Below are 19887 nucleotides of genomic sequence, written 5' to 3'. Positions count from 1 at the left end.
AGAAGGTCTTTGCTATCCTCCTTCCCCAATTCTCCTTCCCTCCCACCTCCATTTCCAGCTGCGTGTTCCTCCCTCTCCCAATTCACTTGTTTTCCTAACTTCATTTTCTGCTGTTCTAGTGAGTTGCATCAGCTTATTCTGTGATTGGAGCAGTGCCAGACCTGGCAGCAAGGCAGGCAGCAAGGTTGCATGGTGGAGAAAAGTGGGAGGAAGAATAGATGAAGAAGCTGGATTTCACTCTTTTGCCAATGTTCAAACATGAATGCAAAACTGCAGACTAACTGTGAGCTAGAATGCAGAGCAGGGCAAAAAGGGTCTAAAAGCTATAGATACACTGAAGGTAGCAAATCATGCTGTGTCTGTATCTGTACGGACGGCTACAGTCTGAGGTGCTATCAATGAGTACCTGTTTTACCACCCTAGTTATATGTAAGATCAAGCCAAGATGGGAGCAAAGAATGTAATGCTCATGTTCTAAGTAGTTTTGTCTTAGCAACAGATCCCCAGCACTTTCCAGTCATGCTGCACTGACTATTCAAGCAACCACAGGAGGAAGAGGTAGTGTGTAGCTGTGAGAAGCACATCTAGTTTGTTCATTTAAGTACCTATTAAATAAGCTCTGTCCCCTATACATGGACAAGAACGGCTCCCCAGGCCCCTGGGAACACTGGTCAGGAGAGCAGACCCTCTCAGAGCCTGCAGCCTCTGGTGAGCTCTATGACCCCAGGGTTTCCACATGACCTGCCTTGTTTGGGATTTCCCATTACCTGGGTTATCCCATACTGGAGAGCTGATGAGCTCGTCTTCCAGCTACAGTGGTCCCATCCCAAAAGAATGACTGAGAAAAGCAACTCCCCAGATTGGCCATTTCTTGGCTGCCATGTAGGAACAGAAAGAAAGCCTTAGAGCAGCCAGCTCAAAAGACCTAGAGGTATCTGCACTCAGGCCCTGACAAGATGACTTTGTATTTTCTTGCCCCAAGGCTTTTTTGAGTAATATGTATATAAAAGCTGAAGTTGAGCGTATTTTAAAACTCATCAGTCCTATATGTAATCAGTGTCTTATTAGATTTCCGGCAATGCAAAGAGACTAATAGTTAATCTGGAAGCTACTTAGAAGTAGCTTTTTCATTTTATGCTCACCAGTGTTTTTCCATGTTGCGCCATGTAACTAAATTAAGTGTTCTGATAACAGTGCTGAGAGCAGTGGAAAAGCCAACATATTAAATAAACTTGGCCACTTCTCATATTTTACATGCCATCTCTTGCTCGCAGCCTGTAGGTTTAAATGCCTGGCAGCTGGAGCCAAGACACCAAGTGGAGAGTCCTTGACACTGGAATTCTCTCTTCCTTGCTTCAGCTTTCAGTTTGTCGACCTTTGCTATTATCTATTCACCAGTGCAGGAAACACAGAGCTTTTGGCATGGTACTTCATACACTGATCTGCAGCCCAGATGGTTGGAGGCCTATTAGGACCAAAGAAGAGTGGTTTAGACCTAACCTGAGAAGTCTCTGAAACTCAGGGCTTCAGGAAAACTTCAGTACAACAGCAGTGAACTGCAGCCATCCACTCCATCCACAACGCTGCCAGGATGCCAAGAAAATCAGGACAGATTTTTTGTCTGGATTGCCGGGAGCATATTATTATGAACCTATCTTGCTTGCTGATGACTATTTTGGAGTTTACTGCTGTCATTTGGGGGTGAGGAGCTGGCCTTTCAAACAGTCTGCCACTGGACCCTGGCAACGTCAGGTCAGACAACAACCCAGAGCAGAGCTGTTGTATCCACTGGCACTTGAGGACAGGGGGAACAAAGTGGTCTCTAGTTCAGAACAGAAACCTGTTTACTTTGACACTGGTGAAATGCTGTGGGTGTTGTATTTACCATTCATACCTGTACTGGCATCCTGCTGTGTGAGTGCACTCAGCAAGTCTAAAATCAAATTTAATCAACTCTGTTATTTAGAAGACATTTACTCCTACATGAAGGTACTTGATTACTCTGCTGATGAGTCCTGTGGAAATGTTACTCTGTTAAGGAAGGTGAAGCGGAACCATTTACAGATCATAAAAGTTTAGTAAAGGGGATGACCCCTGCAGAGCTCGATAACATCACCAGTGTGAAAACAGTGCTGCTGTCCTGTTGGTCCCCTGGAAACTCTCCCTCTGTAGCTCTGTAAGGTCAGCAAACACAGTGCATCCTCCCACTTGTGATCTGTGGAGCGTATCCCATCAGGGTTTTACCTTCTGCGCTTCTGCGAGTGGCTGACACTGCCTGCTTATCCCTGCTCACAATAACCATGGCTCAGCTCAGCCTTCACAAAGTTCACTCCTGATTTTTGCTGGGATCATTCTGAGCCACAGGCACCTCAGTGACATTTTCACCCTGTTTCACTAGGTGACAGCTGCTGCAGTTTGTCTCATCAGGCTGCACGTTTAGTTGCTGGTGAGTCAAGTACAGTGGCTGTCAGATTATAATCAAGCTGGTGTTAAATCCAGCACCTACAAATTTCAATTGATTTCGGCCTTCTAAAAATATCATTTTCTTGATTTGCAGGGGACAGGTCTCCTGAACAAACAGCTCAACACATGTTTTTTATGAATTCACAGAAAACTGCAGAGAAAACAGTGTTTTTGTAGGGAACCATGTTACTGACAGAGGGAGAAAAAGCATCTTTGTTTTAAAAGATTTTTTTAAACCCCTAAACTTAGTGCCATTTACTTTGGCTTTCTCAGCACACCCCGGGGTGTTTACCAGCAGGGATGAGAACTTAAACTGCTCAGGCCCCTCAGAGAAGTGACCGCGATGTAGATCAAAACACCGGTGGTTTGCTTGCGGCAATGGTTTCCCCAGAGACTTGTGTTTTGCTTTTAAGCAAACAAATAGCAATACAAGTAGGAGGATGATGACTCAGGTAAAAGTACACAGATCTGTTATATATAGAAAACATTATATATGCTTAGGATTCCTCTAAAAAGGCCAGTTTTTGAGGACTAAATTATCATCCTCTGAGATACCATAGTTTCCAACTTAAATAACTACAGTATAGATAATATATTCATTTTTAAAATAGAAATACCTCTGCTTCTTTTGAACTAGGCCAAATGGCACATTTCAAAACAAAATTTTATTACTTTGGACACAAATAGTCTGAATTTCTTGCTGATATTTGCTGATTTCAGATAAAATGACACTTGGTTCTACATGAACAAGAAAGGACGTGGGGTTCGCCAGCTAACCTCTTTCTTGTTTGTACAAAACCCAGGCCTCTGAGCTGGGCTCAACCTCTAGGCCTTTCCATGGGATGAAGGATTTCTGACACCACCACCATTTCAGATCCATGCAAACATTTCTCGGGCACAGAGTAACCTATTCTTGAAATGTTCTTCCCCACCTACCCTGCAGGTCAGTGTACTTTGTGAAAACAGGGGAAACACAGCAACCCAAAGGAAGAACAGTCATGGAGCTATTTCCTTTTGCAAATTATTTAGTTTAGGACTCTTCCCCACTTTTTTGTATCAGTGCATAGATATATGCTTCAGCTCTGTTTATGTACACTAACAATACAGTCATCCAAATGACAGCAACAGTGACAGACCTTGGAATACACTTTTGCAAACACAGCCACCTCTCTGGAAACTAGGCTTCAGCAGCAGTTCTCTAAGATATAACAGCCAAAACACTGAAACCTTGTTCTTTCTACCTACCCTAACCTGTCCCATGATATCCTTAGTGTATTCCCTCCGTAGTGCCACAAGCAGATGGAGGGGGACCATCCACCAGTGCTGCAGACACCATTTGCGTGTTGAGCAAGGGAGCTGTTGAAGTTCACAGGACAGCTCTGCTCTCTTTCACTTTGTTTTATGTGCATGCATATAGTCACATTTAGGTAAAAAGTATCCTCAAAATTGCGCTAACTAAGCTGGAGAGAAAGAAAGTGATATGAAAGATAAACAAGGCTTATACCACAGACAGACACATATGCCAATGCCACCCTCAGCCACAGGGAGACATCAGCTCCCAAGCACAGGTTTCCTTCTCCAAACTCTGGGAAAGGGCCCCTTCACAAATGAGGTCAAGCCTGGGTCAGTGAAAGGAGGATATAGATCTTTTAATGTGTAATGAGGCAGAACCTGAGAATCTACTGAAGACAAAGGAAAAGCAGCCAGGTCAATGGGCAGCATCAGATGTAGGCCTGAATCTGCTAGATACTAGGATGGTGACAAAGCACATACAAGATCCAGATGTGACAGGGACTCCATTAGCTGAATCCCGGTTTTCCTTTGCAATCCAGCAAAATCCCAAACCACAGGGCACTGAGCCACTTCAAGCACAGGGCCAGGAGAAACACCTCACTTGTCTTTGAGTCTGTGGTTTCTAGTTTGTGCTACAGTCCTGGCGATAGAAGAGCTGCTCAAGACTGCCTTAGCCATGAGGGGAGGCTTTGGGCTTTCTCAGGAGCATTTAGATCCCACCCTTTCCCACCTGGTTGTCATTCTTGCCCTCAGCACAGGCTCTGGGAAGGGAGTCAGAAAGAGCAGGGTCAAGTGGGTAGGGATTAACATGCCCTCAGCATTGCTGGTAAATCCAGGCCTGCTTAATTATGCTTACAGGGATTAAAGATGCAAACCCTGCATCTAAATGGTGATGTGCCAAAAGACCATAGCTGACTCAAAAGAGGGCTTTGAGCTTGAAGACTTCTGGGAGATCAGAATCAAAATCAACAGTCACCTTGCTACTTTCTCCAGAGTCTGAAGTGAGGCAGAAACTAGTCTCAGCATTAGTAAAATGAGTATATAATTAATTACAGTCTCATTGGCAATTTCCGTATTATTTTCTATACCACAAGACATTAATATAGCTGAAGGAAACATACACTATGGAATCTTCTCTCTTCATATAGTTAAGGTACTCTGTTGGGGAAATGTTTATGTTTTCATAAAATGGCAAAACCAGATGCCATAAGCCAAGAAAGGCAGAAGATGCAACATGGCTGCTGAGGAATTTAAGTGATGCTGACACTACATTCACAGAAAGACGCTCTTCATTGACCTGGCCATCTTTGACAATCAAGAAATGGAAAGTAGGCGGTAAGATAAGTGGGAAACAGAACCTGACTGGCAACTTGAGCAATGGGCTGCATGGTATTTGTCCCTCGAAATTCATCTGCCTGCCCTGAGTCAGGTGATCAGAAATTTCCAAAACACCTGTGACTGGCTCACTGGGTCCTTCTTGCCAAGTAGCACAGTTGGTACTGCCCCCACATGATTATGCATAATAATGGAACGCTTCTTTGGCATCACATTATAAATCCAAACAGCTCATGTTTTAAATGGAAAAGGTGGGTGACAACAGTCCTTTCGTCTTTGCTCCACAGCATCTTTTAATTCTCACTAACAGAAAAAACTGCTTTCCATTTTGTGATATTTCTGATAGACTGAATGGAAACAGGAGTCCAAATTCATTAAAATACTGAGCATGAAGCCAGCTTTTCACAAATAATAAGGAACAACAATAAATAATGAATGAATTTAGCGCTTGAGAGAAGTATCAGACTTAACTGTGTCAGAGAATCAAATTCTCATCTTATCTAGAAAGCAAAGATAATATCAGTAGTGGCAGCTCGAATACACCCCTGCTCCCAGGCTTGGAAAGGCCATCTCTGTGCTCAGTGACACTGAGGTGATGCACTGATACAGTCACTTGCCTGTCACTCTGATGAGTGGACATCTTTCTGCAGTGACCAATGACACTTCCGCTTCATCTGCTGAAGTGCAGTCGGTCATTGCATACAGCAGGCCTACATCCCACGGATGCGATTTTTGTTGTAAATCATCTCAAGAAAATGCTCCAAGAAACCCACACAAAACCCAGTAGCAACTGGAAAAAAATTAAAGGGCTGAAAGGTATTCCCTTGTCTTTTCCTTTGCCCTGGAGCCAGGCAAAATAGTGAGAAGGGTTGTCACTTGGAGTGCTGGCTTTTGTTCAGAACAGTGGCTTGAGCCAGCCAGTCCTGCAGCAGTGGATTATTTTAATTATCCAGCTCTTTGTGGATTGGTTTAGATTTTATGTTCTTATTACTCCCACTGATGTAGGAAATGCTGAGGAAAGGGTACATGGCTCTGTAATACAGTCTGTCTGATTCTCAGCCCCTGGAGCTGCAAACTTTGGGGAACACCCGCAGTGTCTCAGGCAGAGCAAGCTGCACTCTGGCTCTAGAATTGAGCTAAGTGCTGCCAGAGGAGACTGAAAGCTCCAGCTGAACAGACCAGCATCATGTCAAACCAGGCAGAAAGCAACCATAGGAGGAACAGCCTTTCCAGGGCACGGATAGATACAAACCAAGCATCTCCACAGTAGCCAAATACTTGCATTCCTCGTATCTACTGGCAAACCATGATCTGATATAATATTGACACCTAATGATAATGTCCCCCAGCTGGTTTTGACTCTCCATAACCACTTTGGCTCTCAGTAACTGCTTCAGAACTGCTGAACCTGTGAGATGTGAAGGTATATGAGAAACTACAAATACACCTTCTTGTTAAAACACTTTATGTTACATCCCATGTTTCCAGAGGGGAAGTGGCTACAAAGAAACACATCGAAGTCCTGCAGGGATTGTGAAAAGCTAACATGGAGACCTGGCTTTCATTCCCTGAATTGAAGATGACTTAAATCAAATAATCAATTAAAGATACTTTGGTTAGACACAGTAACCCAGCTATTAAAAGTAATAGAGATCCTGCCTCTGCTCAGGGAGGATGATATTCTAAATGTCTAATTTCAAGCTCGGTGAAGTTACCTGATTATACACAGTGCAGCAGTACACTTCTGGGCAAATCATTACAGCTGCCTGCAAGGTACAATGAGGAATGAGAACAAACTGCTCTTTCAGACATCTGCAGGTCAGGCAGCTTTTCATTTGATCTTGATTACAGAGGAGCAGATTTCCCACTTGCATGCTGAACATCAGGTAATAAACAATAACAAGTGCTTTCCACCCCTGTGCTCTAGCCCTGCTCAGAACAAGCTGGGAGGGAGAAGAGATTAGCATCCTGCAAACATCTTCCCCTTATGGACTATGTATAAATAGCTCTATGGTTGGAAGTGCGTTTCAGGAGGCAATCTGTTCCAGCAGTATTTCAAATGCAGACAGCTCTGCAGTTCAGGTCTTCTGAATTGTCTCTGAGACGACAAAGTGCCATGGACAATGTAATTACTACAATTACAAAAGAAAACAAAGTGGCAAATAAATCCTGTAAAGCTTGTAGCCTACTGTTGCTCAGCTTCACCAAAGTTATTTGTCTTTTTCTCAAGTGATTCCTAAGAGAGCCAGAACACATCAACATTAGGTCCCTGCTACAGCTGTGAAGGTGGAAGCACGACAGCAGCACAGAGCCTGCAGGCTGGGTCTCCAACCTGCTGTCCATTAACTATGGCACCTTACTCAGGACCAGATCCCAAAGTGTGGCAAGAGGCAGCAGGTTGCAGGTTGCTGGACCACATATCATCTGCATCTGGCATGAACCTGCAGGACCATGGGACAGGAGAGTCTGTGGTGTAGCTACAAATGCATGGATGCAGCACAGTAGGAAACCAGAGAAAACTACATGAGCCTCACACTAAGCACATTAGATTCAGCAAATCCTCCGAGGTGGTTTATAGTCCTGTAAGTCCATAGTAAGTGGCACAATAGAAAAAAAGTGATGGTAAAACGTGTTATGCAAATTGACTGACAAAAAACATACCAAGAGACCAGGACTGCAACTCTGAAATCGCATGCTTGAGCAGAACTGGAATAACATGGATGTGGAAGGGAAACCCACCCTTCTGAACACCAATGCAGAGTAAGTGCAGTCTGGCCATCTGTAAGAAACACAAACCATGGCACAAAAGTCAAGAAGAAAGTGTTAAACGTTAAATTAGCTGGCATTTGTGGAGTCATGGCATGGTTGTGTGAAGCAGACTTTAAAGCTTACAGTGAACTGTCAGATTCTCAGAGAAAAAAACCATAAAATCCAGCATTCTCAAATTCACCTTTCTAAAAAAAACCATGACACCAAGTGCATATTTGGCCATAAGAAACATTCAATTTGTTCTTTTCAGACAGTATGTACATTCATACTGTAGGAATTCTCCAGGCTAACTTTAACGTACTTATGATCTTTTTTGAGACCCTGGAGAGATCCTCTAGGGAGTAGACACTGATGAACAGGTAGCCCAGATCCCTCTTTGTGATTGTGTGATACACAGCTGCGCTAGCTTTACCCCTGGGATATCTGAAGAGCTCAGAAAGCCAAGGAGCTCTAAAGTAACCATGATGTCCTCTTGATCCAGGGCTAACCAGGGGCTACTTCAGCCCTGGTGAACCTCAGTTCTCCATCATCTGCAGTGATGCCCCATTGCATCTGCAGCATAGCCATTTAGCCTCCTGCTCCTTTCCTACAAACTACATTTAGTCAGAATTGTGTGAATCTTTGTGTCTTTAGAAAATTTTTCTGGCTTATTGAGGCATTGTAAGCCTGACATATCAGGGGTTAAATACTGAGCTCTGTGCTTAAAGTGTTTCTTCCACAGGGATTCATTTAAAATGCACTGTACTGACATGTGATTTTAGATTCCCTCCTTGGGTAAGATTTAAATGTTAGTTTAGAAACAGAGTGCACCTTCAGGCAGCTCAAAGCAATTGCTGTTTTGTCTTGAAGCAAAACATCCTATCACCTTAAGTCATGTGTGCATTGAACAAGGAGTCATTTAATGATACTTCAGTACTGGGCAAACTAGATATCCCTGTCTGAAGTCTACCTGGCTGGAGATATAATAGATGTAAGGGGAGAAATCCCACATGCTGCCAGCACTACATCACCTAGATGTGAGAGCAACATCTAAACCTAAAGAGATGCCCCTGTCCTTTTCTCACAGAAGGCTGGCTGTTATCAAAACACAGTGGAAGGAAAAAACTTGACAGCAGGTATCTGATGGAGCCACAGGTGCTAAACAGAAGCATAACGTAGCAGCTGGCAGAGGCAGCTGTAGGACCAGCCAAGGCAACAGAGAAAAGGAATGGACCCAGCCAAAGATACTGTCACATGTCCAAGAACTATGCACATAGAGGGGCCCACTGGGCTGCACTGGGAGCTGGAGCAATGCCCTCTGGCCAAGATCACACCCTGCTGGGAAGCTTTGCCTTTGAAGCTGAAAGGCAGAAGTGACAGCCTCCGAAGATCCCAAAGCAGCAATCTTTGGACACCCAGGAGATCTGTATGTCTTTCATTGACCCTTTCTGCCTCTCCTCTCTCAACCCACCACCACAACTTTCCTCTTTTTACACCTCCTAGAGCTTCTCTTTCCTCTGTACTGTCCCCCTCCATGTTATTCCTTCTTTCACTTAACCTCTCTATTTGTTTCACCCGCTCTAAGTGACGCAACGTGGATGGTTTTTGCTGCAAAATCATTGTGAGCTCTACCCTTTAGTATTGCCTCTTTTTCTCATGGCATGAGCTTAATTTCATACGTCAATATGTCCCCTGTCACCAGTGAGAAAAGATATTTCTAGGATGGAATTAATTTTTATGATGTCTAGCAGACATCTATCTGCCTTTGGCCAGATGAATCCTATCTTTAATGTCTATTTCTCTTCTAAATCCATGAGGCTAAGCAGGGCTGTCTGCCATTCTTAATTTGTACAGTGCCTAGAACAACAACAATCCTTCAAGTTTACAGTTTCATCAATCTCACAATAGACATGACTAATAACACATTTCTGGTACACAGCAGTGAGTAAGACATTAACTAGACCTCCTCTTTTTCCAAAGCCTTTTTGCAAACACTAACCGACTAACCCTTATGGTGTTTTGCTACCTTTCTCCCTAGCTTGGCCGTTGTACTGAGGTGAATTGATGAAAAGATTCACGCGGCCACAGAGAGAGAGCAAAGGAAGGAGCCTGGCTGTACCTCTTAATGACCCTACAGCTTACAAGTCTTTGCTCTTAGTACCACTAATACATTTTACACCATGATTTTTCTATGCAAAATTCATAATTTGTTCCTGCTGCAAGAAACAGAATGGAAAAGAGTCACAGCGACAGGCTCCCCACTGTTCTTTCCATTTCTGTGGGGTTTTGAAGTTTTCAGTCTTTGCTACACAATGGCTTCAAGACTGGGCAGAAGTTCTGAAGAGTAATTCCTATCTGATCTCAGGCCATGTGCTAGGATGTTGAGGTGTGGCTTTGAATACCTTCATTCTGCCCTGGGCCTCCTTTCCTTGATGACTACTCTAACCCCAGGCTGGAGGTTTAAGCTTCTTGAGGTCCAAATAGAAGGTGCTGTTTCAAATTTGTGTGATACAACTTAGAAGAGTACTTGGTGCTGTCTTTACGTAACAGGAGACTGCAGAGAATACAAAGTCAGATTCTTCTTCCAGTAGAAGGAAAGAAGCAATGAACACAAGATGTAACATGAGAAATTCTGACTCAATAGAGAGAAAATTTTTTTTACCATGAGGATTTGGGTTGCACAAAGAGGTGGCAGAACCTTCATCTTTGGAGACATGCAAAAATTGACAGGACAAGGCCCTGAGCAATCTCCTCTCACATGAGATGCTTTGAGCAGGAGGTTGGACTAGAGACCTCCAGATGTCCCAGAGGTCACTTTCAGCCTTCATGATTCTGTAGAAATACTCCAGTTCGGATAATCCCTGCAGGAGGAAAGCCTCCCAAAAGACTCTCAAAGTGAAGTTCCGGAGGCTATGGGAGTATCCGCGTTAGGCAGACAGTATAGGACAGATGCATTCACATTAAGTGTTCAGAAGCAACACCAGATATTGGAAACCATTTAACTGTGGTACTGTAACACAGGCTAATTTGCATTGTTTGTTTTTAAAACCTGTGGTTCAGCTGGGGCCTCTTTGTTCCCTTTCTGGCAACGAGTACAAACTATACCAATACGGGATGGTTTACAGTGTGAAGTCAACTACCTTAAAATGACCGCACATTACTGATAAAAGGCTCAGTGATAAACGTGGAACTCGTAGGTTTGTCAGTCTAAGCTCTCCTGATTTTTGGGAAGTTTCTGTATTTATGACAAGGCTGAAATTAGTTGTTGCTTGTCTCAGAGAAAATATCAGTTCTCTGTAGGTTTCGAATTGGATGAAAATTTCCTATGATCATTGCTAGAAACCTATTTTATTCTGCCTGCTTTGCTGAGCTTGCCATCCCTGGCCTCATGGAAGGCTGCCTGAGAATCACAGGAGCTCACTGCTTTTAGGACTCCATCAGAAAGATTTCTTTATGAGTACATTGCTGACAAATGTTAAGCATACTGTTACAGCCACTTGCATTTCTTTACTGGCAAATATAAAACTAAAAATTGGAAAGGGCAGCAATGAAAAATTAGTCTGCATAGGTTTCTTCTAGCTCTTGTTCCTGGTTAGGTGTGTTTCCTTCAAATAATAAGCACAGTCAGTTTTCTGAGGGTAATTCATGTTGGCCTGGTTTATTTAATTTGATTAGAAGAGTAATTCTGCCATTAACATCATGGAATGTAAAAATAAGCTTTGAAAATCCTACCTGTGGCCAAGATAGACACAGCACATTTGCTGGTTTATTACTGAATTCAAAAAAGGGGGAAAAGCATATTTGTGGTGGTTCAGGATTAGCAGAGGTAATGTGCTGAAAGCTGGATGTGTACAGATAATGTGGCAGAGTAACAGTACCTGTGGCCAGGTTACTGATGAGCAGAAAAGGCAGAGATCTGTATCAATAAAGGAGGCTACAAATGGGACAAGGCTGGACCAGAGCAGGACTGAGAGATGAGCTTCCATGTATAGTTGCTGGGCACGTATCTCGAGAAATGAATTTGTAGCAAATAGTAGTAGTTAGATTTACTCTATGATAATTCAGTATTTAGGCAGCTTTTAATGTCAGATATTTACGTACGTAACTTTATTGGACATTCTTTTCACTGGGACTTTCAAATTGCCTAGGTGTTACATACTAGCCAGAAGTCTTCCTGTCATTCATGTGACATGTACTACCAAGTTTTCCCTAGCTGAGAGAAGCTTGTTGCATGTTGAAGCAGTAGAGTGAAGTACAGCAGTGAAATGTTTATAATATTCTAGATGGACTAAATTGATCATTGTATCAAATTGATGACGGTTGGACAGTTGCAAGCAGTCACAAAAACTAGATCAATATTCTGTGATAACTGCAATTTTTCCTATGCTTGCAGATGGTGTAACATCAGAATTGAATCAAATTTATTATTGATTATCAAATTCATAATTCAATTTTTGTAATAGTTTTATGAATTAGTAATGAAATCTTCCAATATAGTACTGAAGTTAGAAGATTCACAAATTTGGACACAAAATACTATGTTGAGATTTCTTTATGAGAAAGCAACTGAGGGCTGAATTTCATTGTATTTATTACAGATACTCTATTAATTCCATGAACAACTTAGAACTAAATAATCTCCATAAGGAAGCTATCACCAATGCATCAGGTATAGTTCAGAATGACCTTCTGTGAAAAAAACCCCTAACCTTGCTACAAAAGTCCGTCCTGCAAAGCTTTTGTGAAAAGCTATGCAAAAAATGCAATTATGTAGGCACTCTGCCTTCACCATGGGATTCACTGGACTCATTTTAGAATATGCATCCTGATAGAGCTTTCAGACTCCAGGCACAACCTTATCCAGGCTTGCGATTGTCTCTCTGCTCTGTGTATTTGTGTGCTTCCCATTGGATCTATATCAGGATTTTGCTTCAAAGAAGTTCTAAGTAGTTTTAAAGGTATTTAATTTATTTTTTTTGAATTAATATAACAAACTGCCAAAAAAAAAAAAAAAAAAAAAAAAAGCCTTCAGAAAGGCTGAGAGGCAAGTTTTAATCTCATTTGAATTATTTTAAGCCAAGTCAAATTTTCACTGTTTCTCACCCTCCGAGTTATATTCTTTGAATAACTTCTAAGGATTATCCTTCAAGTGATATCAATCCTGCACAGAAAACTGAATTTAAAAAGATCTCTCTATCCCTACCCTTCTTTTCAGCTTTGCTAAACATGCAAGCTCTCCATGTGACAGTTTAGTTCAGGAACTGGCAAAGGAATCATTTCAGAGATTCCCTAAAACCTGCCACTATTTGATCTGAAAATAATGCATTTCCATGTGTCAGAATTGTATTAGCATCAGGTCAACAGGTGACGTGGTTACAAATGGGATTAGTAAATACACCAGTGCTGTAAATAATCGGTGCTGTTTTGATAAGAAGCCAGTCATGGGACACACAGTATTTCTTTTCTGTGCACTAAGCACACTGGTGTTTTCTGTGCACAGTCCCTTGTTGAATAAGCCTCGAACATAAAGGGATTCACATTATAGGCTGCACAACATAAAGTTATAATACAGACAATTTAGAGTCAAAAAAACCCTGAAGCCTGAGTTCACTCACAGTCAGTCAGATTTCTAAGACAACAAACAACTGGGACAATGTTGAAGCTTTATGAGAAAATATCAAATTTACAAAATCCTCGTCTGCTTTGGGTTCAGTCTGGGTGACAACATAATTCAGAGCAGTCAATACTTTTCCAGTACAGGGCCAAAACCAATTTACAGAGTAAAATGGTTATCACAAGCAATTACCAGCTTCTTAAACCCTTGGAACAAGAGTTCCAGCCACAGATTTGAAGATCTAGCATCTTTCCAAGTAATTAAAGACTTATGCATATTCTTTCAATGCAGGCTGTAATTAATATCCTAAATTAATCAGTGTTTAAATATGTATTACATGGAAGTGAGCTAGCTGATAATCCGATTAGTTAGCAGTGATTTTCCTCTGTGGTTTACAGATCCCTGAGGATCAAGGGACTACTACCAAAGAATTTGGAAAGGACAGCTGTGAGAGCATCTCATATTACACCAAACCAACACAATTCTAAGGTAATCATTGCAACAGGCTGCCTGACTATCCCCACCATGAGCTCCACTGATGCCTTTCTTGTACCAGCAGGAGAAAAGCAATTAAGGAGCTGCAGGGCAGGTCAGTTCAGCTCACTTTGCAACCAGAAAGAAAATTCAGTTTACAATGGAAACGACTCCTAGACCCAACTCAGAAAAAAGAAAAACCAAAACGAAAACCGAAACAGTAGGAAGTAGAGCAAGAGAGAAAGGAAAGTGGGAGGAAAGTGGGAGGAAGTTGGACTGTTTCAAGAAAGTTTGTAGCTACTGAATGTTATGTGTAATTAATGTCAAGTTGCACGCACACTACTGTCAGCAGACATGTATGTTCCCTATAGAGGGCTTTGTACTCTCCCTGGAAAATATTGAGGTTCCTCAATACAAAAAAAGCTTGAAACCCCTTTATACTAAACCTTCTCTTGTCTCAGAAAGTCTGTAGTGTTAAAAATCAAAAAAGAGAACTAGGATAACTAATATGTTGCTACTATAGTTATTTTACTACAAAGCTGCAAAAATGCAAAACGTGCCTTCGACTGACACAAAAGTCATTAGGTCTCAGTATCTCCTTGGTTATATACCTTTACATTTCAAGACCAGATGCTCAGTTCTCAGCAGCAATATCCTCTGAAGTAATCTAGCACTGCAGAAACTGAAAGCACATCAGAGATTCGATAGCCTAAAAGAGCAACCATTCTGCCAAGTAAGTCTTATCCCAGATCAGCAAACAGCACGTATCACATTGTGTACCCAGCAAAGAACACATGACAATGTCATAGGCCCGAATATAACCTCCTCACCCTTCACAAAATTTATTCTAAGCATTCAAAGAGGCAATATAGACCAAAAGGCAAATAAACCAATTCTAAGACTTCACAAAGGCTTGACTTAAGTATTAGAAATCTGCATCCAATGGCATACTGGATAGATAAAATGTCAAATTATTATTTCACAGTGAAACCTCTGAAAGAGCACTTGTCCTAACACAGTGCAGCTTGTGAATACTTGAAACGGGTGTCTCAAATATCAATGGAGTCTCAAACATCTGAGAGGCAAACTTTGAGATCTGTACTTTTAAATCTCAGGCATTTGAACACATGCATCAGAGAGATGGGTGGAAATGCCCACCCACATTCACAGAGAATTTTGAGAGATTATAGCCCCCCTCTGGATAGGATATAGTTTCTCAGTCAATAATAGCTTTTCACTTCCAGAAATTGTCAAGCTCTTGGGCCTCTTTTTGTAGGAAAACAACAGTGGTTTGGGTGAAAACTAAAAAGCTTGTTTGCCACTTAAGTGACCTCCAGGCTAGGATGAGGTTGAGGGAGGTTGAGCTGCATCCTGTTTTTCATGTATCAAAGAGGCTTAGACTGGAGTTGATCATTGTTTGCTTTGATGACTGGTTTATGCTGAATTTGGGTCACTGTAATACTATATGACAGAAAAGTTTTTTATGGCTGAATAAGAGATGCATTTGTTACCAACCTTGCCACAGATTTAAATCCACACAGGAGAAAGGATCAAACATGGGAAAATCAGTGTAACAGAGCACATGCACTGATGAGAAGGCTAGTGTCCCCCTCTTTTCCTCCCACACATGACAAATCTTTCACTTTGTTCTCTGAGCACTGGCTGACCTCTCCACTCTTTGCTCTCTAACATGTTCCTATTAGGGGCATCTCCTCATCTCTGAAGCTTTCACTTGTTAGAATCATAGAATCATAGAATAGTTAGGGTTGGAAAGGACCTTAAGATCATCCAGTTCCAACCCCCTGCCATGGGCAGGGACACCTCACACTAAACCGTGCCACAGGCTCTGTCCAACCTGGCCTTGAACACCTCCAGGGATGGAGCATTCACAACTTCCTGTTCTTTCATTTCAAACCATGCTCTTCTTATACAATATGGCAGTGTCATAGTCCATGGAAATCCTAGAAGTATTAATTCAACACTATTGAAAGTACACAGGTCTTAGTTGTCATTTAAAGGAAGAGTTTTTTGAACCATAACTTAGTCCAGCTTCCAGACTGCCTTTTATGGCAATAGAACTGCTTTGAAGACCCTTTATATTGCTGAGGTAACGTAAAAAGTCTTCTCTAGAAACAATTATGAGCTCCACTGTTTCCTTGCTGTCTCTTCATCCATTTCTAAATGACGTCTCTTGCAAACTCACTTTCATGGGAAGACTGAACTATATTCTCATTGAACATAAGGAGTATAAATTTATGGTATAAGGCTCAGTCCACAGCGGACCTCCCTCTGCACCACAGAGTACTGGCTGTTACGTGATAGCCTGTTTTCAGGTTAAGGTAACTAAGAATGGCTATATCATGTAGCAGAGAATATATACAGGGTCTTTACTATATCCGTAAAGCCAGTTACTCCTGGAAAGAAGGTTTATATAAGGAACAACCATGAAATCCAGTACCTCTGATCCTGTAAATATAATATTATTTTGTGTCTTTGGATGGTCTGTGAGCTGTTATAATTCAGGTTGCAGCTCCTTTTTCCTTTGGACGTCTTCCCTTTCCCTTCTCCCTTTCTCTTCTGTATGTTGAGCTGAGCTCTTCAGTGACGTTGTGATGTCATAATGATGTAAACCACTGCTGCCCTTGTTCTCTCCCATCAAAAAACACTGCGAATCCTTCAAACAGCCTGTGGCAATACTCCTATCATTGCATTGTATTGCTGTGCAAAAGATGACTTCTAAGGGCAGGAAAGTCAATATTAAAAACTTGTTATTGCTGTGACGCTAGACCTTGGTGAAGTGAAAAGTCCTAAACAAAATGGCATTCTTCATCAGTTGGGAATTCTCTTAGTAGCAAAAGTAAAATATCTCAGTGATGCACAGCTTACACACCAAGCAGCCCAGTATCCCTGGTCCCTGCATCCTCTGTAAACATCTTTTTATAGAGGCTTTTAATCCGTACAGGCCATAAATATTTAGGAACTGCTGGTTTACAAATGCATTTCAAAGCAGTGTCAGGAAGTTTGGTACTGAATTATCATATTATTTACTTCCAGAAATTCTTGGCCAATCCTATATTTAAAAGAAATAGCTTTTTAAAATCTGATTTCCACAAAAAAACACCACATGCTGAATTGGTCTGAGCTGGGGGAGGAAAAAACCAGCCCAAGTTTTTCAGTGGATTGTGGGCTTGCTTTATCTACTTTATCTAACAAACTTTTCTACACTGATCTACACAGTCTTTTAGTGGGTGAGTCCATCCAGCCCCCAAGCACTGGAGCCAGATGAGCACTTCCCTGCTCCACAGTGAGAAAAGGGAAGAAAGACAGTAGACAGTAGGATACAAGAGACACTTTGCTGCTCCAGTGCATCATAAACCCAGCAGCAGCTTAGGAAAGTGTCATAAGGAATCTAGCCATAGAAAATCAAATAATCAATAAATAAAAATCCAAACCCACTGAGCACAAGTTTGAAAGGAATGGGAAGATGAGCCACTGCAGATTAGGGATGTGCATTGTCAGCCTATAAAAGTTTAGGGAGTGATTTGGAGTAAAAAAATTAAAAACATTGCATTATTTACTAGGAAGTTATTGGTTTTGTAAGCAGAGCTTATGTGTGACCTTGGAGCTCTGCAGCCTTTGGGACTGTAAGGAACAGGCCCAAACACAGACTATACAAATGTCACCCACAACTTTAAGCACAGGAAGAGATATAAAATAATCAGATATATTGGAGAATTCCAGCCTTTTAAAATGTTGCCCAGAAATGCATCTATGGGATATTCAGATGAACTTATCCTCAAGTAGTCTCTGTAACATCCTCTGAAGATAGACAGGTTCAGATGAAACATGACCCAAGCAGAAATGCACTGCATTAAAATATGAAATATCAACACTATTTCCTTCCTTCCTTCCCTCCAGTGTGCCAGATTGAAAGATTTTCTCTGCTGTCCTTGGAAAGGAGCCTGCAAAATTATCCAAAAAGAATGTTCTTGATAATAATCCATATTTAATGAAACTGCATGGTGGTTATATAACCAATGCTGATTTCATAAAGAACCTAATTTAGACTTCATAAAGTACATAGTGCTTATGTTGGAAAAGCTTGAACATGTCTTACTAGGTCTGAACTGATAGTGTTATTGGCAAGAGATAAATGCTTCAGACAATTTGGTGATAACATTTCAAGCATCTGCAGAAAAAAAGCAAATGTACCAAGAGAAATACTAACAAAATTGGCTGCAATTTTACCCCTTCTGATAGTGCTGAATGGTAGAATCATTTGATATTTTAATGACTCAGTTCTATACATTTGTTTCTCGACAGTAAATCAGTTGCTTCACATCAATGGTGGACTTATCTTGTAAAAAGACAAGCAGTACCTGATAAGCAACCGAAATAAACATTTTATTGCATGCAACTAATGTTCTATAGAGGTGGGCAAAAACCTCACCAACCCAGGAGGCAGCTGATGAGGACTTTAAAGAAAAAACGATAAAAGGAAACGTCAGTACAGAATTGCAAATACTTTGCGATACCTCACATAGAAAAGTTATTGTTGGCTGTGAGCCCGTGCACCAGAGACCAGCTTGAGGGTTGCTTTGTTGGTACACTTCGGAAATGAACTTTGCTTGTTCCAGATGGCTGGCTGGCTTGCAGAGCTGGTTTTAGAGGTTTGCCGGTCAGATGAGTATCTGAGATAAAGCCAGAATTTCTCATTTATGGGGCTAGCTGGAAATAATGTAAATAAGGGTCACACTGTGTGTAGGCAGAGGTATGGCCAGATGAGATGTGGCTGGGTCTAGGAAAAACCTATAATGAGCACAGAACCAGGTGATGGAATCAGCCTAGCTTAACTTATGCCACTCAGGAATCTTCCTTCTAAAAGTGTCTGTTTCGGCTTTTCAGCACATAAACGCTCCTAGTTTAAAGCACCTTGATTTAGCGGGCCACTGTAAGAGATACAAATCTAAATAAGGTCTCATACCATACCAAAACAGACCAAGTTAAAGAAATTCCACTATGTGTCCCTGTCACCTGGCAAAAACATAGCTGAGATTTAGTGTGGAGACAACTAAGCGGGACTTGATGTGGATTTGGACATATGTGTGGATTTTAGCTGAGTTGAGGATAACACACAGAAAATACCTGTCTCCATTCACAGTCAAAACCATGTTGTAATGCCATCAGGGAAGTGCTGCAGCCTGTTTTGTGCAGGCTGCAGAGAGGGCACTTATCTTTGTTTTTATTGGTGTGGAGATCATATAGATTACATGTACACAGAGTAAGTCACACTTGACAGTAAGTTTAAGAGGAACAAGAACAGAGCCACTGCTGGCAGGCAGGGAAGCATAAGAAGACCCAGGGAAGTTTTGTTCCATTGCAGATATGCAGCCACGATCAGTAAGTCACCTTCTAATTCAGATGTCCTGGAGCGCTGGGTATTTTTGCAGAAGCTAAGCTCTCTCCCAAAGTTGCATTACACCTAATTCCTGTCCCCATCTCCACCCCATGGGAGATGGGAAATTCTGATGCAGCTGAGTGGCCACCTCCAGCTCTACTAATGACAATTTCATGTATCTGGAGACTTCTGTAATACAATTTTGAAACACAGAATACCAAGAGGCCATGATAAAAAGCTCAGCATTGTTTAGATAGTGAGACAGATTAAGAAATTACTTGACCATATTGCATCATGCTTTTAATGGAAGAAAATACCCAGGAGCAGCAAAAAAGAGAGTAAGAGCAACCTATCCATTTCCTTATTGTGTAAGGATGAGAACAAACAATTTTACTCTATGGGTTTTGCTCCTCAAATGCCAAGATATTGTCAACATCTTCTGGAAATGAGGTTCTGTCTGTGCTTTGTGTTATGCTTCCAGTTTTTGTCTGAATACAGACATTTGTATGTAAATACATGAGTCACTAGCTTGAACACATATCTGTATGCTGTCATGATGGTG

This window comes from Psittacula echo (assembly GCF_963264785.1).
Source record: "Psittacula echo genome assembly, chromosome: 3".
NCBI lineage: Eukaryota > Metazoa > Chordata > Aves > Psittaciformes > Psittacidae > Psittacula > Psittacula echo.
Note: the sequence above shows the minus strand (reverse complement) of the source record.